Raw genomic sequence first — 24,925 nt, 5'->3', positions numbered from 1 at the left:
TGAATAAGCGACAGGGTTGTGTGTGCCATACGATTCAACAAGCGCCCTTACACCATCGTCATGTGGGATATTTGTGTAGAGTGAGCTAACATCCAATGTTACGAGAAATACACCGTCTGGAATTTTCACGTCTGCTATTTCCCGAAGGAAGTGGTTTGTGTCACGCAAGAAGGACTCATGTCTGGGTGGTATGTCTGTGATTAAAGAATCAATATAACTGGAAATGGGTTCCGTTAACGTTCCTGTGCCTGATATAATGGGTCTGGCAGGGTTATTCTCTTTATGAATTTTCGGCAGCATGTAAAAACGACCAGGCGCCGAATGTACGGTAATAAGTGCCTTTTTAAGCTTTGAATCAATGGCGCCTTCACGTGTGAGATCCTCTAGGGTTGTTACAATGATCTTTTTGTGCTCCGTGGTAGGGTCAAATTCGAGGTGTTTGTAGAATTGTTTGTTATTCAGTTGTCGCTTGCCTTCCTCAATGTAGTCTGATCTATTCAGAACAACAATCGCGTATCCTTTGTCTGCTGGTTTAATGACGAGATCTTCGCAGTTGCTCAACGTGAGTAGTGCCTCTTTTTCTCTTTTTGATATGTTATTCATGCTTGGTTTGTGCACCTTGTACGCTTGTATAACATTTTTTTGAACCACGTCTATATAGAGATCCAGATGTCAATCTCTGTTGGCGTCTTGGGTCGATTGCCGTCCCATTACCCCACGAAAAACTGCGTTATCTTTTTCGGGTTTATCAAAAAAATATTCCTCCAATCGTATATTTCGTGCGAAGTTGTCTAGGTCTTTTAGCAGCATGAATTCATCATACCTACCGTTGCCAGGGCAGAATGTAAGTCCGCGTGATAGTATACTCAATTGCTCTTTGCTAAGTTCTTTGTCAGAAAGGTTAATAACGTTTGACTGTTTGGGGTGTGGTGGCAAATTTTTTTGAACGTGAGATGATTTGGTATTTTTCTGTAAGCAGCAGTGGGTATAGCTTGTGACCCACTGTCTCGCGCGAATTTTTTCCTCTTAAGTTTATTAATTTCCTCCGTTTTTTGTGCTCAAATACGTCGAGTTCTTTAGCTTCACACTCCGAAAGAGAAAAGTTATTTCTTAAATACCGCTCCTCGTCTGTCAGTGCGTTTAGAGTCTTTATACAGTGTTCGATGGTGAACTCAGTTAGCTCCCGTGTCGTTATCGAGAATTTCGTTCCACCGTTTCATTTCCCTTTCGGCAAAGTTATGCATCGATGGTGTTAGCGACAAGCGCAGCTCCTTCGGAGCCGTACCCGCCAGTACATATTGTTCGAGACTTTGCAAGTGAAGTTCGTGCCGTATTTTATTTTTTAACAAGTTCTCTAAGTTTAAGAAAATTTGGACCCTTTGGACCCGTTATATGGTCTAGCTCATCTGAAACGGACGGTGTTTGTCCACTTGCACAGCCAGTATGTCACTTTGCACAGACGCGGCGAATAGAGCCGCAAGGTACCCGGAGGTCGTACCTGGTTTGGGTTGGAGCTCCATCCTGTTGTGCCTCCCGTGACGAGCTGGCTTGTAGATGCCTGCTGTTGTCTGCTGGTGGTTGCTGCTTGCTCTTTGATGATGTTAGCTGCTGATTTTTTTCTTGCGGGTGGTTGATTCTGGCCACTCGTTGCTGTTGATTGGGGTACAGCTGGCCGTCGTTGTTGGCCCAGATTACCCTTCGTCGCCGTTTCCGGGGTGTGTCTTGTAGGCGTCGACGACAGCCGTGGCAAGCGTGATGGCGGTTGTGCACTCGGTGAGGGGGGTCCCGACGGGGTGTGCTGGCCTGGAGAACGGGCAGCAACTGTTTCCGGGGCTGCTGGGTTCATATTCTTTCCTTTGCCGCCTCGACAGGTGGCATCGGAAGAGTCACGCCGCAGTGCTTGGGAGTAGGATGGCGTCTCCCGAAGCTCGTACGCCCCCGCCTCCGGTTGTGGCGCGTGTTCCAGCCAGTTGTTGATGTATGGCCGCCGTAGGTCGAGGAGCAGGTTGTAGATGTTCCAGGCCAGGAGAGACACTCCAGCGAAGCTCGGGTGCAGACCATCGGCCGCGAGTACGGTCCACGGCGGGAGCGCGTCGATGCGATGGTTCACATAGAAGACGCGCCCTCTCTCTCATGGCACAAACTCAGCAGTCGCAAGTTAAACTCCCGAGCCTCGAAGTTTAACCGCCTCACCGCACGCCAGTTGTGTCGACGGAGTCGTTGGTTGGGGGCTCCTTGGAGCACTAGCGTGGCAAGCACCATAGGAATATCTGATCTCTCATGCCGGATGCGGTCAAGGAGGGCGACGTAACGGTTGAATGCTGTAGGGGCATCCGTATTGGCCAGGTCGTTAGTTCCAATATGCAGAATAAGGTTCGAGGTACCTTTAGGGATGAAGTCCAATAGCCTTCCGATGTCGCCAATGCATGCGCCAGGCTGGCAGATGAAGGCAGGTGAATGGGGGCTGGCCGGATCGAAGTGTTGATGCAGATATTTTAGTTGTGAGTCACCGACTATTGCAGTCGATGCTCTGTGGATCGAAAACCTCCATGTAAGTTGTTTGCGAAAAGTGCGGGCAGCAGCCATTTGTGGTAAGGCTTATATGCAGAAGAATAACTTCGGTTGCCGCAAGGTTATAAATATGAAAGTAGATGCGCTTTCACATAACAACTGTTTATTGTGCTGACGTTTCGACGGGAACCCCGTCTTTTTCAGGGCATAATACTACTTACACAAGTTCAGTGTTTTCTTATAGCCTGTCGAGACAGGAGGGAAGGGGTCAGAAGAAAAGCAAAAAAAGGAAAAAAGAAAGAAAAGGAAGAGAGACAGAGAAAAAAGAAGAAGAAACAGCAAAACGGGATTGGATGGCAATGGACGGCAATCGGACGGCAATGGACCCAAGACACCAACAGATATCGACATCTGGATCTCTATATAGACGTGGTTCATTAAGATGTTATACATGCGTACAAGGTGCACAAACCAAGCATGAATAACATATCAAAAAGAGAAAAAGAGGTACTACTCACGTTGAGCAACTGTGAAGATCTCGTCAATAAACCAGTAGACAAAGGAGGCGCGATTGTTGTTCTGAATAGATCGGACTACAATGAGGAAGGCCAGCGACACCTAAATAACAAACAATTCTACAAAAATTTCGAATTAGACCCTGCCACGGAGCACAAAAAGATCATTGTAACAACCCTAGAGGATCTCACACGTGAAGGCGCCATTGATTCAAAGCTTAAAAAGGCACTTATTACGGTACATTCGGCACCTGGTCGTTTTTACATGCTGCCGAAGATTCATAAAGAGAATAACCCTGGCAGACCCATTATATCAGGCACGGAAACCTTAACGGAACCTATTTCCAGTTATATTGATTCTTTAATCAAAGACATACCACCCACACATGAGTCCTTCTGGCGTGACACAAACCACTTCCTTCGGGAAATAGCAGACGTGAAAATTCCAGACGGTGCATTTCTCGTGACATTGGATGTTAGCTCACTGTACACAAATATCCCACATGACGATGGTGTAAGGGCGCTTGTTGAATCGTATGGCACACACAACCCTGTCGCTTATCCAAGCAAAAAAGTAATTGAAATCTTCACAAGACTTGTACTCGATTTGAACGCCTTTGAATTTAACAACCACTACTATCTTCAAATTAGCGGCACGGCAATTGGTACAAGAATGGCCCCAAACTACGCTAACATATTCATGCACCACATAGAGTTCAATTTTCTTTCATCTTGTAACATCAAACCATTACTCTATAAACGGTACCTAGATGATATATTCATAATTTGGACACATTAGGAAAACGAGCTCCTCAAATTCATACAGGCATTCAACCAGGTAGACCCCAGCATTTATTTTACACACTCCTACTCTAACACTGAAATAAACTTTCTTGATGTACTCATTTGAGTTGACGATGGTGCGTTGGTAACTAACGTATACAGAAAACCTACAGACAGCAACAATACCTGCACTTAAAAAGCTGCCACCCGCAACATTGCAAGACCAGCATTCCCTATTCCCAAGCACACAGATTCCGACGAATCTGCTCCCGCACCGAGGACTTCCACAAAAACAGCACACATATGCGCGAAATACTCATTAATCAAGAATACCCGCCAGCTATCATCGACGACGCCATCAAAAAAGCTGAAAATATGGACGGCCGGATTCTTCTCAACCACCAGAAAAACGCCGACCAACACCGCAAAAAAAACTTGCGAATAACTTTCACGAGCAACCGACCGAACATAAACAAGGTCCTAAGAAAACACTTTAACATATTGGAACAGAGCGTGCGACTATCCAAAATTTTCACTTCTCCTCCTTGTGTTGTATACAGACGGCCGAAAAATATAAAAGATCATTTAATAAATTCAAAGATAGGTGTGAAACATCAAATTCAGTGTCACCCTTGCGGAAAAAGCAGATGCAAGGTATGCAAACACATGCAGACAACGACAGTGGCGAAAAGCACCCACTCGGATTTTAAGCACAGGATAAGAGGTGAACTAGACTGTGACTCAGACAACGTCATATACCTCCTGGAATGTGGGGTATGTAACAAGCAATGCGTGGGCCAGACAGACACTCCATTTCGAATTAGATTCAACAACCATCGGGCACATACATGTATGATCTCTGCCAGGCCATGCACTTTCAAAACACTGCACACTAAAAGACCGCAGCTTTGATGACATTAGGGTTACACTACTAGAAAACAACTTTCGAACAATCAGAGAACGGGAACAATGTGAATCTTATTTTATCTACAAATTTAACACGATAAAATACGGAATAAATGAACACCCAGGCCCTCTGTGAGCGTTACGACCACTAAAAGACGCAAACGCTTCTCTCTAATCAGTCCGGTTTCATTGCGACAATAATATTACCCGCTAACAAAGCTTTTGGCGTATTCATCTGACAACATAGAAATGATTTGCCTCACCAAGCACAGCCGGAACGCACAGATAAGTGGTCCCGGATGTCGTACGGTTTCCCCCCCTCCCTTTTTCTTTTCTTTCTTTTTTTCTTCTTCTTTAAGTTTTAATGGACATTCTGTTCCTTCACTGACAAGGAGCTGACAGCTAGGTGGTTTAGTTAGGTTTTTCACACATGCGCGCATGTCTTCCCAGTGAGCCGCAACTGTGTGGTGACTGTCCCGGATGTCGTACAGTCTCGCCCCCCCCCCCTGTGCTTCTTTTTTTTCTTCTCTAATTTTTAACGCACATTCTGTTCCTTCACTGACAAGGAGCCATTGCATATAATGAATAGCGATGGCGGTGCCTCAATCACCGGCTTTTTCATTCCTACCGACGCCACCAGCACGCACTCGAAGCACTTAAGCCCTGTTCTGTTCGGGCTGTCACGGTGAATGGACGTGTTTTTCGAGCGCTCCGAATCGACTGCGCAGATAAGTGTTTTTGCATGTTTTGAGCTTGTCTTTATAATTATAAGGCAGCGGTTGAAATCTTCGTAGCACTAATTTTATGGTACGGCTTTTTCGGGGGCCCGTCACCAGGTATTTATTAGTTAGTGCGGGTGTGTGTGTTTGAAATTTTTTGTTGTTTTTTTGCCAACCCTTGAGGGAGGTGCGCGTACATTGAACACGCAAATTTTTGCAGTAGAGCTTAGACTTTTTTTCGTAGTGCACGGCTCGAGTTTAGTAATTATCGAGTATAGGGACAATTGGTGTCAGAAAGACATGGTTAAAAAGACTGTAGAGTGTTCAGGATGTGAAGTGGGTTTGAAAGTGTACTCAAGCGTAGAAGCGGATGGAGAAGAGGCTGACGCGAAGTGTAGGCAATGTGAGGTCGAGGAAGAAATGGAGAAAATGATGGTTGCCCAAAGTGAACTGCTGGTGAGAATCGATGAGCTCGAGACTGCGTTGGCGACAGAGCAAGAGAAAAGGAGGGCAATGGGAGAAAGACTGAAGCCCACCGAGGAAGCACTAGCGAAGCTGAACAAAGAAGCGGCCTACAGAGAGAACAGTAGTGAACCGGCAACCAGAAGGGTGGAGAAGGAAGAACAAGCAAGTTCGGAAAAAACAGGTTTAGCCGGTTCAACTGTCGCAAGGCCCAGCTTCAGCAAGGTAGTGGTGGGTCTGGGAGGGGACAAAGCAGCCGGCCTCACAGGTGCAAGTAGCCCCCAGGTGCAAGACGCTCCAGCTAAAAAGTCACAGCGTGTGATAATAGCCGGGGACTCGAATTTAAATCGATGCACAGAAGTCATCAAAGAGAGGGTAAGAGGTGACAAGAGGGTTGCTGTAGGGGTGTTCCCAGGACGCAAGCTTGAAGCAGTCATGAGGCAAGCGAGCGCAAAACTCAAAACTACAGCTGATAGACGAAACCTCGTGATAATTTCAGGCAGTTTAAACGATGTCTTAAATGAAGATACAGCAGGACTAGCAGCCACACAGGCGAAAGGCGTTGATGACATGCGCGCCACTTCTCCTAAGGTACAGGTAGTGATATGCACGATACCGGAGGTACCGGTGCGTGATAGCAACCTGCAAAGAGCGGTTGTCAACGCAAACCAAGAGATATGGCGGATGAGTCGAGAGAAAGGCTTTGAGGTGGTGGAAATAAACAGAGAGGTGCATAGGTGGGGTGGTTTTCAACGAGACAGAATTCACTTCGATGGGCGACTAGGTCATGAGGTGGGTTGGCTACTTGCAGGACGCGCAGTAGCTTTTTGGGGGGCAATCCAGCCCTTCAGGGTTCAGGATAGCTAGTAACGAGGAAAACAACCAGGGAGACTCTTCGACAGGTGTTATGAACAGATACGATTCCAAAGTGGCACTAATGTCTAAGATAGGTAGAGTCTGGGGCATAAATAGACGTAGCCACGAGCGCCGAGCCCATTCAGACATAGGGTATATTAACATGCAGGGTAGTAGGAACAGGCTGAGGTGGAAAGAGATAGAAGAACTGCTAAGGGAAGAGAGGCCGATGGTATACGGTTTTGTAAAAACACATCTCAGGGACATGGAACAACCTCCGAACCATCCGGACTACGCGTGGGAATATTGTAATAGAACAGAAGGCAGCGGAAAGGGGGCTGGTATTGGGGCATTCATCCATAAAAGTACAGACTGGCAAAGGGTCAAGCAGGAGTGCAAGGAACATTTATGGCTAAAAGGGAAAGTGGCAGTTCAAATGACACTCCTTGGTTTCGTGTACTTGTGGACGGGAGCAAAGGCCAGAGAGGAAAACCAGGCAATGGTAGGGTGTAATCAAAGGACATTCAGGAGTTAGGAAGAGAGTGCGAGATAGTTATACCAGGAGACACGAATGCGCACATAGAAGATATAGATGGGTATACCGACCCGACAGGCAAAATGATCATGGATTTGTGTGAAAGGCTTGATTTGATCATTTACAACAGTACCGAGAAGTGTGAAGGGCAAATAACATGGGAGGTAGGAAGGCTGCAGTCGACGATAGATTATGGACTGATATCACATAGGATGTATGATAAGCTCAGGGGAATGCACATAGATGAAGGTGGCTGCAGAAGTCTGGGTAGTGATCACAAATGCAACAAGCTAAGTTTTGGAAGAGCAGTGAAAGTGGGAAGGAGACAAGATGAGCAACTACAGGAAAATGTTCATTCATAAAGGCAAATTGAAATAGCCACTAAACAAATTGAGAAAGTAATCACGGAAGATAATTAGACAGTGTGGACATACATGAATCTAATTAGACTCTTTGAGCTAGAGCTTGCTAAGACGCGCAACAAGTCACCCCGGAAAAGAAGACACAAACCCAAAAGTTGGTGGGATGAGGAAGTTAAGAGAGCCATAGCAAAACGTCAGGAAGCCTCTAGGGAACACAGACATGCTAAGCAGCGGGGTGAACCGACAGATGATGTTGAAAGAAAATGGGAAACCTTTCTAAGCTGTAGAAGGGCTGCATTCCTTCTGATCAATGAAAAGACTAGGAGAAAGGGAGCTCAGTGGCTGGCAGAAGTACATAAAAAAGATAGAAAGGCAGCTGCGAAATTTTGGAACCATCTAAACTTCCTAAGAAATGAGACGAGCCTAGAGCAGAGTTTTATAACTACAGCCCAAGGTGCCATGCTAGAAGGGGACGAAGCAATTGAATATATAAAAGCAAGGGTGACAGAAAAATTTCAACAAAGAAATACTTTATGCACCACAATAGACAAGGACGAATCAAGTGGTGCAATGGCTCCATTTTCACAACGAGAGTGGGTAAGGGCTGAGAAAAGGGTTCCTAGTAGTACATCAACAGGCCCAGATGGCCTTCCAATTAGGCTAATAAAGACATTAGGTCCGAAGTCTAAGCAGGCTTTTAGAGAGGCAGTGAGCAAAGTAATAATCGATGGTGGAGCTCCCGATGGATGGAAACTTAGCAGGATGAGCATGATCTATAAAGGAAAGGGGGACAAAGCTGACATAAACAACTACCGTCCTATAACAGTGACATCAGTGGTCTACAGGCTGGCGATGCAGATTATAAAGGAAAGACTGCAGGCATAGATAGAAGATGAGGGGGTGCTGAGGAAACTGCATAATGGGTTTCGGAAACACAGGAGGTTGGAAGACAATCTGTTCTCACTGACGCAGTGCATCGAAATAGCAGAAAAGGAACACAGGCCCCTGTGGCTAGCATTCTTGGATATCAAGGGAGCGTATAATAGCGTAATTCAAGAGGAATTGTGGGGAATACTGGACACAGTAGGCATGGAACATGTTGTCACTAATCTTTTAAAGGGTATCTCTAAAGGTAACAAGGTAGTTATAAAATGGGAAAAACAGGTATCCAAGCCTGCAGAGGTAAAACGGGGGCTTAGGCAGGGGTGCCCCTTGTCACCCTTATTATTCATGATGTACCTACAAGGATTAGAGGCAAAATTAGAGGGAAGTGGGCTGGGCTTCAACCTCTCTTTAGTCAAACAAAGAAAACTTATTGATCTGGCACTACCAGCATTAATGTACGCAGATGATATAGTGCTAATGGCCAATAACAAGGAAGATTTGCAGAGATTGATGGACATCTGCGATAAAGAGGGAGATAGGTTAGATTTAAGATTCAGTAAAGAAAAATTAGCAGTCATGATTTTCTATGACAACGAAGGTAGTGAGCTTAGGATACAGGATGTGACGCTAGAGATAACAGATAAATACAAATATCTGGGCGTATGGATAAGCAATGGGACCGAGTACCTGAGGGAACACGAAATATACGTGACGACTAAAGGTAACAGGAATGCAGCAGTGATGAGAAATAGGGCACTGTGAAATTACAATAGGTATCAATCAATCAATCAATCAATCAATGAAGCTTTATTTTCATAAATAGATATATGCAATTACAGGGATTATTTGGACCGATAGCCTAAAGTGGCTAGTGGACGGTCCAATACAATGTGCAACATAAAAAAGTGTACAGGTCAGCTCTGAGGTAACAACATAAAAAAAAACAATCATGTGATACAGATAACACAGTAATACATTTTTTCTTGCAGATATGCATACCTATTAGCTTGCAGCTAGTTTCTATACATAGGCACTTATTAAAAAAAATACAATGAAAATCGAATCACACACACATGCTTACATGTCTTGACTCCACAGAAAAAATGATTTACATGCCATGCTGAAATTACGTGCCGTTTTAATCTCTAGGGGGACCGTGTTCCATATTTTTGTTCCACTAAACTGTATCAGTCTTTCTCCGTAGACATTAAAACATTTGGGCAGATTGAAATTACCATTCGAAGCATGTCGCGTATTGCGTTTAGGAATTGAAAAAAGATCAGCAGGCGAAGGTGAATTTCTATTAATTATGTTATTTACTGAAACAGCAATTTTGTAGTCACGCAACATCGGAACTGAGAGAATGCGTTGTGATTGGAAAATATTACTTACTGATTCACCTTGGCTTATGATTTTCAGTGTACGCTTTTGAAGTCGCTCAAGAGTTTTTAGATAACTGTTGTACGTCACACCCCACGATTCCAGACAGTAACCTATGTGACAATGACACAATGAAAAGTAGAGTGTGCGGAGAATAGCTTGTGGAAAATATTGGCGAGCTTTTATTAGAGAATAGCAGCCATAGGCTAGCTTTGCGCACACACTTTGTACTTGCTCATGCCAGTGTAAGTGTTCATCAAAAGTGACGCCTAAATATTTAAAACAAGGAACTTGTTGAATAGGAGTGTTGTTTATTGTTAGGTTAAGAGATTCAGCGTCAATATGTTTCCTACGAGAGTGAAACACCATATACTTTGTTTTAGTACAGTTAACAGTCAGCTGATTCCTGGCAAACCATTCCGAAATGTTCGATAAATCGGTCATCGCGTCATTTTGTAAATCTGCTAAGGAGTGTCCTGTGAAAACTAAAACAGTGTCGTCCGCGTACATCAGTGCCCTTGACCTTTGTAGGGATCGCGGGACATCATTAATATAAAGAGAGAACAATATAGGGCCCAAAACTGAACCCTGTGGCACCCCGCATTTAATATAACCGTAGGATGATTTGATGTCACCAATGACTACCTTTTGTTTGCGTGCCGATAGATAACTAGAAAAAAAATCAAGCGAGTTACCTTTTATCCCATAAGAATGAATTTTTTCCAGTAAAATGGAATGACTAATAGCATCAAATGCCTTTCGTATGTCTAAAAATACTGCTATTGCTATGTTGTTTTCATGTAGCGCGGAATTAATATATTGCGTAAGCATCGAAACAGCAGTTGAAGTGGACCTGTTTGCAACAAAGCCGTGTTGCTGGGGACAAAGTACATTCTGTTCACCCAGGAAGCGCCTTAATTGCGACGATATTAGTTTTTCAAGCGTAGTGTTAATACTACTCAGAACAGATATTGGTCTGTAGCTGTCCGGAAGATTCCGATCACCAGATTTGTACACTGGTATTACTTTGGCGGTCTTAAGTATACTAGGATAAGTTTTAGAGGAAAATGCATGATTAAATATATGGCATAAGGGACCACACAATACATCAATATTCTCCTTTAAAATCCTTGATGATATGATGTTGTGAGAGGAATATGGAAAGGGGTCATGGTTCCTGGGCTGACGTTCGGCAATGCGGTCTTGTGCATGAGATCAGAAGTTCAAGCAAGATTAGAAATTAAGCAACGTGGAATAGGTAGGCTTGTTTTAGGAGCTCACGGGAATGCACCAAAAAAGGGAGTACATGGTGATATGGGATGGACATCATTTGAGGGCAGGAAAGCTAGCTGCAAGATAAAGTTTGAGAAGCGATTGAGAGAAATGAAGGAGGAGCGTTGGGCTAGGAAGGTTTTCAGCTACTTGTACTTGAAGAATGTCGATACAAAATGGAGGAAGCGTACCGGGAAGTTGACTGGTAAATACTTAGAAAACAGCAGGTGGCCAAACCAAAAAGAACTATCGGTTAAGAAGAAAGTGAAGAAAACGGAGACTGACATGTGGAAAATGGGCATGATTAAAAAGTCCGCACTAGAGATCTATCGAACTTTTAAGCAGGAAATTGCCAAGGAAAGGATCTATGATAATACTCGGGGTAGTTCTCTACTGTTTGAGGCAAGGACGGGAGTACTACGAACCAAGACATATCGGGCCAAATACGAAGGGGTAGACACAGTATGCAGTGCGTATGGAGAGGAAAAAGAAACTGCCGAACACTTGATAATGTTCTGTAAAGGGCTTCACCCTATAGTTAAGAATAATGGCACGGAGTTTTTCAAAGCAATGAGGTTTAGGGACCGGGAGGGCAAAATAGACTTTAAGCAAGTAGACTTAACTAGAAGGAGGTTATCTGAATGGTGGCTAAAGTCAAGGCACGAGTGAAAATTAAACTCTTCACTGCAAAGTACGAATCCTCAAACTCACTTTTTAAGGAAAAAATGAATAAATATAGTTTTGATTTCATTAGGTATTACGGCTTGGTGGTGCTAGCCACCGCCCGATCTATAGGGTACAGCCATATCCATCCATCCATCCATCCATCCATCCATCCATCCATCCATCCATCCATCCATCCATCCATCCATCCTTCCATCCATCCATCCATCCATCCATCCATCCATCCATCCATCCATCCATCCATCCATCCATTCATCCATTCATCCATCCATCCATCCATCCATCCCTCCATATTAACTTGTCTTAAACTTCAAAGAAAAACGAGCCGCCAGCGGACTACACGGAAAGGTGAAATACAAGAACGGTGGCTCACTGCCCACTTGGGGAAGAGTGGGTGCGGGGGAGGTATTGTTGACAATAATGACATTGCTCATCTACCTCTGCCCTACTCTGTTGAGATGCTGCCCCTTTCTAATTACGCCGTGTCGGTCTTGCTTCTTTTCCTAGATTTTCTATATTTTATTTAATGTTTGTCCTCCCATATCGCTGTTTCTTTTTCTTTTTTTCTCTCTCTTTTCTTTCTTTTTTTTACTTTTCTTTTGACCCCTTCCCTCCTGTCTCGACAGGCTATAAGAAGACACGGAACATGTGTAAATAGTAATATGCCTTGAAAAAGACGAGGTTCCCGTCAAAACGTCGGCACAATAAACAGTTGTTATGTGAAAGCGCATCTACTTTCATATATATATATATATATATATATATATATATATATATATATATATATATATATATATATATATATATATATATATATATATATATATATATATATATATATATATATATATATATATATATATACCCTATAAAGTAGACGAGGCGATGACCACCACCGTAGCTCAATGGACGCATTGGACGCGTTATTCGAAGGTCGCAGGTCCTCATTCTGAATCTGGCAAGTTATTATTTCGTCCGCATTTCTTCTTCGAAGTTCACATTACAATTACTTCAACTGACATCCTCTATATGACAAGTGGCTATAAATTCTCCTCTCTGTATTATCTCGTGAAACAATAAAAATGACTCTTTAAATTGACACTTTCCTTCGTTCATTTCGAGAGCCTCGTTCTGGTAGACTGCATGCATTGGTGTGGTATGCGAGGGCTAAACTATCAGCTGCCATCTCGCAATAGGATCAAGTAATACGCGATGCCAAACAAGCAAGAAAGAGGGCCTCATACTCGCCATCTCTGCAACAGGTGATGCTGACCTATGCTCTCGCATTTGAATTTGTATATATACCTAATAAAGTGGACGTTGTGATCACGTCCATCGTAACTTAGTGGTAGAGCATCGGGTGCGTTGTTCGAAGGTCGCAGATTTGGGTCCTGCCGGTGGCAAGTTATCTTAGTCAACTTTTCCTTATTCATATGCACCTTGAGATTACTTCAGTTAGCATCCACTATAATTTCATAGGGTATATTGTCTCTTGATACTCGGTATTGCCGAAAGAATCAGTGGGAAATATCGAGGGCAATAGTACGACCCACAGACTTCAGATGGATTTATGTAACAACATAAAAAAACCCCGCTGACAGAATGAAGCAGGACTGATATTTGGGCTAGTTGGTGATACATATTAGACAGTAACAGCACACAAATTCACGGGACGAAGAGAAGATACACACACAAGCGCTGACTCTCAACTGAAGATTTTAATGGAATATACAAATTATCCGAACACATAATATAAAAACACACAGAACATACCTTTCTTCTTTCACCCTTCTTGATACGTCAGATCAAGAAGGGTGAAAATTGTGTTAAAAACAAGAGAGGTAAAACAACTGTGCCGCGATCCCCTACAAGCATAGATTAGCCCATGGACTAAAAATTCTCGCATGACGATACGATGTACAGGTTCTATTCTCAGCAAAAACCAAATAAAGAAAATTGTGCTCTGTGGTGAACAAAAAGCGTGACAAAAAATGCTCAGCCAAAATAAATGTGGTGTAAAACACAACTACGCCTCAATGATCTGTGTTCTAGGGGTGGTGTACACAGTTTCCTTAACATGCGGAAAAATTTATATTATGCAAACAGGGTGGTGTCTCTATGTAAGACTAAAAGAACACTCCCGAACCTTCAAGGCCCGCACGTACGCGAATTTGCCCTCACACTGCCACACGTGTGGGTGCAGGTTCTTGTTGAATCAAAAGACAGTGCTCTTCAAACACAGTGATCATATTACAAGTGAACTAGTTGAAGCATTCTATATATCAAAAAGCAGTCCTGCGTTAGTCAGACATCAATATTGTGAGCATTATTCATACGCGTCATCTTATCATATTGTAACAGCGAGCTGTGATAAGATGGTTTTATTTACAGGAGGTGAACGATGGTCGTTTGCGGCAGCACACTGCGATCGTGCCAAGACTCTTCGTCTTCCTCTGCTTCTCCTCTCTACCCTTTTCTAGTCTGTTACACTCCCCCGCAAGCAGACGAAGCCCGTAGGGCGAGTTATGATGCACAAGGAGGGTGGAAAGGTTTCAGGCGAGCCACGTGAGTGAGCTGCGTTCTGCTTGATCGTCGACCATTGGACAAAAGACGAGCTATTACGTAAGTGAGCTGGCTTAGACGCTCCAAAACTACAAATGGGCCCGAATATCGTGACAGAAGCTTTTGACACAATCCACGCTTGCGTTGCGGGGTCCAAAGTAACACCAAGTCACCTTTTTCGAATAAAACCGGTTCGTGACGGTCGTCATATCGTTCCTTCGAACGACGTTGAGAGGCCAGAGTACGAAGACGAGCGATTAGACGGGCTTCTTCCGCGAGGCACAGGGTGTTTGATACAGAGTCGTCATTGTGTAGAATGAAGGGTAAGAAAGTGTCTAGAGGGCTTAGTGGCAACCTTGCGTACAACAGATAAACTGGGCTGAAGTTCGTTGTTTCATGTTTTGCCGTGTTGTACGCGTACGTGATAAAAGGCAGCACTTCATCCCAATTTTTATGATTGGAAGAAACGTACATGGCAAGCATGTTGGTCAGCGTTCTGTTTGTCCGTTCAACGAGGCCATTCGTCTGTGGGTGATACGGTGTGGAATGACGGAACTGTGTCGTGCACATGCGTAGTAATTCTTCAACGGCATCGGCAGTGAACTGGCGGCCACGGTCGCTGATAATAACACGCGGTGGGCCATGGCGAACGACCACGGAGTGAAGCAAGAAGTCCGCCACGGATGCCGCGGTAGAAGAGGGAATAGCTGCGGTTTCGGCATACCGCGTAAGATGATCGACGCAGACGATTATCCAACGCTTCTTATTGTTAGATAACGGAAATGGACCCATAATGTCAATTCCTACTTGTTCAAAAGGTATGCTGGGTGGTGTTAATGGCTGAAGGGGACCTGGTGTAGCGGTGGCCGGGCGCTTGTGACGTTGGCACGTCTCGCAGCTAGCGACGTAACGCTTCGTTGTTTCGTACATCTTGGGCCAGTAAAAGCGTTCCTGCGTGCGGTTCAGCGTTCTAATGAAGCCGAAGTGACCGGACGTCGCATCGTCATGCATGGCACGTAGAACTTCGGAGCGAAGGCTCTCGGGGACAACTAGAAGCAAACGTGCTCCAGGTCTAGAGTAGTTAGTTTTATAGAGCAACTTGTCTCGGACCGTAAAGCGACCGCTGTGTTGGGAGGCACGTGCGGCGGCAAAAAGAGGATCCAAGTTGAGATCGTTGCGTTGTTCTCTCTGGAAATCAGCCGCGTTGGGGAACGTGCTTGTAACAGCAGCAAGGCAGTCGTCAAAATTCTCAGCATCGCAGTCAGTAGTCGCAAGAGGAATCCGGGAGAGGCAGTCTGCGTCAGCGTGACGACGGCCACTCTTGTACGACACCGTAAAGTCGTATTCCTGAAGTCGCAGCGCCCAGCGTGCGAGGCGGCCAGAGGGGTCACGCAAACCGACCAGCCAGCATAACGAATGGTGATCGGTAATTATCTTAAATGGCCTCCCGTAAAGATAACAACGAAACTTCTGTACAGCGAAAACAGCTGCCAGACATTCCTGTTCCGTAACTGTGTAATTGCGTTCTGATTTGCTCAGGCAACGGCTGGCATATGCCACGACATGCTCTGCGCCATTGTGACGTTGTACAAGCACCGCGCCTACACCGATACCACTAGCGTCCATGTGGACCTCAGTCGGGCAAGATGGATCGAAGTGACGCAACAGTGGTGCTGACGTTAGTACAAACTTAAGTTGTGAGAATGCGGCGTCACACTCTGGTGTCCAGTTGAAGGTTGCATCCTGTCGCAAGACGTTTGTCAGCGGATACACGATCTCCGCAAATCGTGGAACAAAACGACGAAAATATGAGCATAGGCCGACAAATGAGCGAAGTTCTCGTGCGGACTGCGGTGATTTAAAAGAGCTCACTGCTTCTATCTTGCGAGGATCGGGTCTGACGCCATCCTTGTCGACCAAGTGCCCCAGCACGAGAGTTTGACGTTCGCCAAAGCGACATTTTTTAGAATTCAGAACCAGCCCGGCTTTTTCGATGCAGTCGAGAACAAGACTGAGACGGTTGTTATGTTCCTCAAACGTGCGGCCAAAGATCACAACATCGTCAAGGTAGCACATGCATATCTCCCATTTTAGACCACGTAATACTGTGTCCATAAATCTTTCAAAGGTGGCTGGAGCATTACAAAGGCCAAAAGGCATGACATTAAATTCAAATAAGCCATCCGGAGTTATGAAAGCAGTCTTTTCTTTGTCGCTGGGTTCCATAGGTATTTGCCAATAACCTGACCGTAAATCAAGCGTTGAAAAATAGGAAGCGGCATGCAAGCAATCTATGACGTCATCAATCCGTGGTAAGGGATATACATCTTTCTTCGTCACAGTGTTTAGACGCCTGTAATCTACGCAGAATCTCCAGGAACCATCCTTTTTCCTGACAAGAATTACCGGGGCTGCCCACGGGCTGGACGACTCTTGCACGACCCCTTTGTTCATCATGTCCTTTACTTGTTCGGCGATAACTTTGCGCTCAGAGGATGACACTCGGTAAGGCTTTTGGCGGATGGGGTGTGCAGAGCCAGTGTCTATTCTGTGACGAGTGCGGAACGAGGGTAACTGAAGGGGTGCATCTCTATGTTTGAAGTCGAAAGCAGCAACATGCCGGGAAAGGACCTGCACCAGCGCTTGCCGTTCCGTCGTACTGAGAGTCTTGCTGATCATAGCGAGCATTAGATCTTCATTATGGCGAATATCACAAGCAGAGGAAGAAGTGGGGAGGTCCGTAGCTATTGCTGCTATCGAGTTGCATGAGGCTTCATCAAAGAGAGCTATCTTCATCCCGCGAGGAAGCACAACCGGCGTGGCAGAACAGTTCAGCGCCCACAATGTTGCTACTCCTTTCGTCATGCACACAACAGAACAAGGCACAAGTATGTCCTTCTTCAAACAATTCTTGCGCAGAGGCCCCACTACGAGGTCAACACAAGCATCATCAACCGCTGTGGAAGAGACTGAACGGGTGTCAGGCACCAAGATGGTGGTATCACTTCATCAATCACACTAAGTGTGTTCCTGTCTTCGCCACGGTAGTCTTCTTCGGAAAGCGACGGTGGAAACAAATTGTTTAGTGATATTTCCCCACTACCACAGTCAACGGAAGCACCGCATTGTTCCAGGAAATCGATACCAAGAATGACATCGTGCGAACAACGAGATAAAACCAGAAATTCCGATACAAATACTTTTCCAGCCAATGAAACACTGACAGCACATACACCAAGAGGATTAAGCCACTCGCCACCTACACCACGAAAGGTGATTGTATCGTCCCATGAAAACATAACTTTGCGACCTAAGCGGTTTCTGAAGGCGAGGCTCATCACAGACACAGTCGCCCCAGTGTCAACTAACGCCATCGTCGGTATTCCATCAATCAACACATTCACTTTGTTTTTGATCATAACAATAGGCAGAGGTATATCTTGAAAAGACCGTCCGGCGACCTCACCTCCATTGGCCGCGGATGCTAGTTTCCCGGCGGCGGAGAAGAACGACGCAGAGGAGACGGCGAGCGACGAGAACGGTTGGATGGTGGTGTCAAACTCCGCTCGGATGCTGGCGAATCATTGCGTCTGGTCTCGCGCAAAAAACGGTCCCTTGGAAACAAGTCCGTTGTCCGCTGGTCATATGAAGCACCGGGTCTTGGTGGCGAAGACATGGCTGGTGTCCTTCGTGATTGGCGCCGTTGTTGGCGGCAATACCGAGCAATATGCCCAGTGAAACCACAGTTGTAGCACACGGGAGGGTCACGGTTTATACTATCTTGAATGGAACGAATCCTGGGCCGCTGCTGTCGGTGAGGAAGTTCGTTATCACGCAAAGAACGGGTTTCTGCCACTCTCTGGAATTCATTGTATCCGTCGTAAGTCACATCTTGGTAGTAGGGTTGGTACTGTCCTTGCCGCAGCGGGACGTAGTCCGGCTGAGAACCCTGAGTATAAGAATGTGGCTGTGCTCGTCGTGATCGTGCGTCATAGGCAGGGCTTCTATCGTATAGACGTGGCTGATACTGAGGTGTGGCATCAGAATCCTCAAAGCCCTCCGCCACTCGGTGCGAGGAGAATGAAGCAACGTTTCGCTCGAACTCTGGTGGCTGATAGGGAGGATGAGTGCTTGGGCGGTTTGCCACTTGCGCGTACAGGCCGAGTTCTTCACGTACGATCTGCCGGATTGTTGTTGCAAGATCAAGTGCCTGGTTGCTGTCTATGCTCGCGATGGTCGTCACATTGGGCAGCCTGCCGAACTTTGGCGTGATGCGCCTCGTCTTTAGTTGCTCAAAATTGCGGCAATGACGAATGACATCGGTGACAGATGTCAAGGTGTCTTTCGCGATGAGGAAACTGTAAACATCCTCGGCGATTTTTTTTAGAATGTGCCCGACTTTGTCTTCCTCAGACATTCCGGAGTCAATGGTCCTACATAGCTTTATGACTTCCTCAATGTAGGTCGTGCAAGTTTCACCTGGCACTTGAGCGCGTTGCATTAGCGTCTGTTCTGCTCTTTTTTTATCGTTGTTGGGTCGCCGAAACGCTCTTTGATTTCAGAAACAAATCTGTCCCACGTCGTTAGCGTTTCCTCCCGATTCTCGTACCACATTAATGCAGTATCGGTCAGAAAGAACACGACGTACAAAAGCTGAGAAGCGGCATCCCATTTGTTAGCGGCGCTCACCCGTTTGTAATGGATGAGCCAAGCCTCGACGTCTTCATCTGGTCTGCCGGCAAAGGGACGAGCATCTCTCAGTTGTGGAGCCGAACTGGTCGGCGCAGGAGTCGAGAGGGGTCGGTGTTCATTTGCGTTGTGGGACATGTCCAGCCCAGATGGATTCGGTGGAAGTCCAGCAATGCGACGGCTCCGTCGAAGAACTTGCAGTTCACCTTCCGTCTTCGGGTGTCGATTACCCAGCACGTCCACCACAACTATAACAATATGTACATAATCATCATCATCAGTCTGACCTGTGTTGTGGGGCAGAGGCTCGGCAAGTAAAAGAAGTGTTTTGCAGCCAAAACGTTGCCTAACAAGTGGTGGAGAGTGCTTTCCAAACCCCTGGTCCTTTCCCTGCAGTGCTTTTTCGTTATCTTCGACTACAAACCATCCCTGGAGCTCCGGTCAGGTCGCCGTCTGCGCAGTCAACCTACCGTCATGTCGCAAGACGAGCACAACAACACGGCTCCATCCACCCCGCCTGCACCCCTGGGCATGCCTTCTTGAATTGTCACCACCCCTCAAAAAGATCCCCCCATGTTCCCCGGTCTTTGCGGTGAAGACGTTGAAGACTGGTTAGATGAGTACGACAGTGTGAGTGCGCTTAACTGTTGGCATGATTCTGTGAAGCTGTCCCGTGTACCTTTCTACCTGACGGGTGTCGCTAAGACATGATTTCTCAACCATCAGCTGGATTTCCCAGACTGGCCTACTTTTAAGCAGCAGCTCCGTCAGATATTTCCCAAACCTTCTGTACGTGCAGACATCGCCAAACGGAAGCTTGCTGAACGTGTCCAGCACTCCGGCGAGTCCTACACATCGTACATTGAAGATGTCCTCGCCCTACGCCGTCGCGTTGACAGCTCGATGGCGGAGCATGACCGCGTTCGCCATTCGCTAAAGGGCATAGGCGCCGTCGAATTTAATGCTCTAGCGGCAAGGAACCCGACCACGGTCGCCGATATCATCAGTACGTGTAAGCGACTCGATGACCTTCCACCTATACGCCCCGCCACGGTGGTCTAGTGGCTAAGGTACTCGGCTACTGACCCGCAGGTCGCGGGATCAAATCCCGGCTGTGGCGGCTGCATTTCCGATGGAGGCGGAAATGTTATAGGCCCGTGTACTCAGATTTTGATGCACGTTAAAGTACCCCAGGTGGTCGAAATTTCCAGAGCCCTCCACTATGGCGTCTCTCATAATCATATGGTGGTTTTGGGACGTTAAACCCCACAAATCAATCAATCCTTTAACCTATACGTTTGAAACCCGAAACAGCAGATATCAGGCCAACGCATGACGGTAAGCTCCGTGTGTTGATACGGTCTATGATCCGCGAGGAGCTGCTACTCCAAGCCACCTCGTCATCTTATGAGCTCCACATGACGCCTTCTACAGGCAGCCTCTGCAACATTGTGAGGAAAGAACTAGCGTCCAAGACGTGTCAGCAAGTCCCGAGCTCGCATACCACTCCAAAGCCGACGTACTCTCAGGTGGTTGCAGCATCACCTCCTCAGCAATCACCGCAGTATGGGTTAACTATGCAGCCTTCACTGAATGTCTTTGCTCAAAGAGCAACGCCTCTTTCGTTTCAAGCCTGGCGTCCACCTCGACCTATTTGCTATTATTGCGGAATACGCGGCCACGTATCAAGGTTATGTCGTCGATGTCAACAAGAAGAAAGGCCTGGCTATGGTGAATACGAGAAGGATGAGTTTGCTCCCTCTCCACAACATCGTCACCCATACTAACTTTACCGACGCCACTCACCCTCTCCACAGCACTTCGGTGTAGCCAGCACCTTCAGCTCCTTGCGCCGTCGTTCCTCGTCACCACTTCCTCCGGCTACCACGGCGTCTGATCATCACCCGGAAAACGAAACAGTGCAGCTTCAGGAGGCAAAGCTGCATTTGGCGGACTGCATCGAACTCCTCCCGAACGCCCCTCAAATGTACTTTCAGTGTGTGTTGAGGGTATATAGACAGAAGCCTTGGTGGACACAGGTTCATCGCTCTAATTGATTAGTGTGGACTTGTGTTCCCATTTCCGCAAAGTGAAGACACCATATGATGGCCCTCCCCGTCGCTGTTCTAATGCGGTTTTTGTTCAGCCTTCTGGTGCTTGCACGGTACGAGTTTTTATTGAGGGCATCCTTCACCATATACAGTTCTTTGTTCTCTCATCGTGTACCAATGCGCTCATTTTAGGATGGGACTTTCTCTCCTCAGCTTCAGCCGTGATATCATGCCGTCAGAGGGTCATTCACATGTCAGATACTGCGCTTCGTTTGATAACTATGCCCATCGGCAGCGTTTCGTCACCGCTGATGACTGTTTTATTCCTCCAGGTAATGAGCACCCTGACATGAGATAGGATCGATACTGGTGATGTATTCCTAGCACCATGTGGCCGTTACATCTCTGGTGGACTTACCATCGCTCCTAGCCTGGTGCGCGTTCGTGATGGCAGAGCATTAGTTACGGCAGTTCACCCCACTTCATTGCCTGTTGCACTGCCCCAGGGCACCAGTGTGGTTTGCTTCACAGATACCGAACCACTTTCTCTGGTGCCCCTTCACGGAGATTCGCCATTTTTCTTTAGGAGTACTGATGACCAGGCTACAACGGCTGCTTTAAAAGCCACAATAAATCTCGATCTCACGTCAGCGCAAAAACAAGAACTTTTGGGTGTGCTGCAAAAACACAGTGCGTAATTTGATGTCAATGCCAAGCTTTCGAGTCGCACTTTCGTCACCATGCATCAAATTGAAATGGAAGACAATACAATTGTATGCCGCCGCCCATATCGAATGTCGTCCGCAGAGCGGAAAATCATCGAAGACAACGTTGCTGAAACGAGATGTTATCCGGCCTTCATCCAGGTCGTGGTCATCACCTGTAATGCTACTCCGAAAAAAGGATGGTTTGGTACGATTCTGCGTCGATTATCTAGCACCTAATAAGATCACGCGCAAAGACGTGTACCCGATGCCACGAGTTGATGACGCACTTGACTTCCTCCTAGGCGCTGAACTTTTCTTTAGCCTCGATTTACGGTCTGGTTATTGGCAAATACTTATGCACGAAGCGGACAAAGAAAAAATTGCCTTTGCAGCACCAGACGGGCTGTACAAATTCAGCGTCCTGCCTTTCGGTTTATGTAACGCTCCTGCCACGTATGAACGCATGATTGACACATTTCTTCGCGGCCTAAAATGGAAAACATGTCTCTGTTATCTAGATGACATCGTCATTTTCTCCTCTTCTTTTCGTCAGCATCTTGATTGTTTGGACGAAGTTTTGACGTGTATTTACAGTGCTAGACTTCAGCTAAACAAAAAAAATGCCACGTCGCCAACAAGAACATCAAGGTGTTGGGCCACTTTGTCAGCAAAGAGGGCGTTCGTCCGGATCCTGACAAGCTTGCTGCCGTGATACTCTTCCCTCGGCCAGAAAATCAGAATTACCTACGAAGTTTCCTGGACCTGGCATCCTACTTCCGCTGCCTTATTAGTCATTTTGCTGCCATCGCGTCGCCACTGCACAAGCTGCTGACATCCGAATCAACTATCGCTTGGAACGCCGACTGCGAGCGTGCCGTTCAAGCCCTCAAGAATGCTTCAACGTCGGACCCTGTTCTGTGCCCTGTTGACGAGAACGCACCTACATGTCTCCCCACCGACGCGAGTGGCCGTGTCATTGGTGCAGTTCTTCTACAGTGGGATGCCACTTCACGGGAAAGAGTTATAGCATATGCTAGTTGTGCTCTTACGGCTGCTGAACAGAACTAATCCATAACTGAGCAGTAATGCCTCGCTGTCGTTTGAGCCATACAAAAATTTCAACCGTATCTTTACGGACGCCACTTCACAGTGATTACAGACCACCACGCCTTGTGCTGGCTATCGACACTGAGAAACTTGTCTGGTCACCTCGGTCGTTGGGTGCTCCGCCTGCAAGAGTACGATTTTGACGTCATCTATAAGTCTGGCAAAAGACACCAAGATGCAGATGCTCTCTCTCACTGCCTCCTTCCAGTGCCATCATTAAGTACGTCAACCGATTGCTCGTCTAGTGGGCAAGGCACTGCGTCACCCCTCACATTATCACACCTTGCGGTTATCGGAACGCTGGCTTCAAATCGCTACACCAAGTTAGCCACACGCCAGCGTGATAATCTATATTGCAATCGAATTATCCAACGCCTAAATGGCATATCACCTACTCCTAATGCTCGATTGCGCCGACAACTACGGCAATTCAGGCTCGATAACAATGTGCTCCATCGTTACGTTTACACTACTGATGGAGACCGCTGGGTTCCAGTACTTCCGCGTTCTCTACGTCATCAAGTCCTCGAAGCCTTTCACGACGACCCATGTGCAGGCAACTTGGGATTTCATAAAACACAAAGCCGCATCAGAAACCGTTTCTTCTGGCCGGGCACTCTACCTTTGTGGCCAAGTACGTTGCATCTTGCCATCTGTGTCAACAGCGGAAGCGACCAGCTTCTTCTCCTGCTGGCCTTCTGCAACCTATCCCGTGTCCCGAGACTCCTTTTGTCATCGTTGGCATAGACCCACTCGGACCTCTCCCCATCACGCCAGCAAGTAATCTTTGGATTGTGACTGCTGTCGACAACCTGAAAAGGTACGCAGAGACTGCTGCACTACGCACAAGTTCTGCTTCAGACGTCACAGACTTTTTTCTCAACGCCATTGTATTGTGTCACGGTGCACCTCGCGTTCTCCTGAGTGACCGCGGCAAGATATTCCTTTCCACCATAATCGAAACCCTGCTTACAACCTGTGGCACAGTACATAAGACGACGTCAGCCTACCACCCCTAACTAATAGGCTGACAGAGATTTCATCGGACACTAACAGACATGTGGTCGTTGTACATCGCATCAAACCACGAAAACTAGGATCCCGTTTTGCCTTTTGTGACATTTGCCCATAACACCGCTGTTCAAAGAGCTACTGGCTACTCACCTTTCTACCTCATGTACGGCCGTTCACCGACATTCACCATCGACGTCTCTTTCCTAAATGTGCCAACCGACGCCTCGGCAACCGTATCAGAGCAGTTCATTTAAGGCTCGAAGAATGTCGGCAACGGGCTCGCCTTAATACAGAAGCCAATCAGCAAAATCGCAAGCAACGCTACGACAGCTCTCATCGCGACGTCTCCTTCAGTCCGGGGGATGAAGTGTTGCTTTGGACGCCCATTCGTACTCCAGGATTGTGTGACAAGTTTCAGTCACGCTTCATTGGGCCCTATGCAATCAATGAACAAACGTCCCCAGTGAACTATTGTGTCACTCCCACCGACCTTTCTTCGGATCGTCACTGTCGTGCTTCGAAGATTGTCCACGTATCACGTCTGAAGCCATTCGTTCGACGTTCCGTTTCCGTCTAAGACGCGTCCGGGCTGGCCGCTCACGCGTGGGTGGAAAATAAGTGTGAGCATTCTTCATACGCGTCATCTTATCATATGTACATACTCATCATCATCAGTCTGACCTCTGTTGTGGGGCAGAGGCTCGGCAAGTAAAAGAAGTGTTTTGCAGCCAAAACACTGCCTTACAATATCTTTACATAAAAAAGAAGAAATCCTAATCAGTAGCGTGTTTATTTGAATGGAATATGTCGCGCCTGCGCAGTTAACCGTAGCGTAAAATTAATAATGACGTCGACACGGTTTTTGGCAGGCCCCTCTGCGCATGTTCTGTGTTTTTATGTTATGTGTTCAGATAATGTGTATCTTT

The 24,925-nt window shown here is 46.5% G+C and overlaps 1 pseudogene; it reads right to left on the bottom strand.

Annotated features, from left to right (window-relative positions):
• Positions 1-24,925, bottom strand: part of LOC142788947 (transient receptor potential cation channel subfamily M member-like 2) — a 1,303,464-nt pseudogene that overhangs the window by 481,431 nt on the left and 797,108 nt on the right.

The sequence above is a fragment of the Rhipicephalus microplus genome, chromosome 2, assembly GCF_043290135.1.
Source record: "Rhipicephalus microplus isolate Deutch F79 chromosome 2, USDA_Rmic, whole genome shotgun sequence".
In the NCBI taxonomy this organism is placed as follows: Eukaryota; Metazoa; Arthropoda; class Arachnida; order Ixodida; family Ixodidae; genus Rhipicephalus; species Rhipicephalus microplus.
This window is presented reverse-complemented; position numbering and strand designations above follow the sequence as displayed.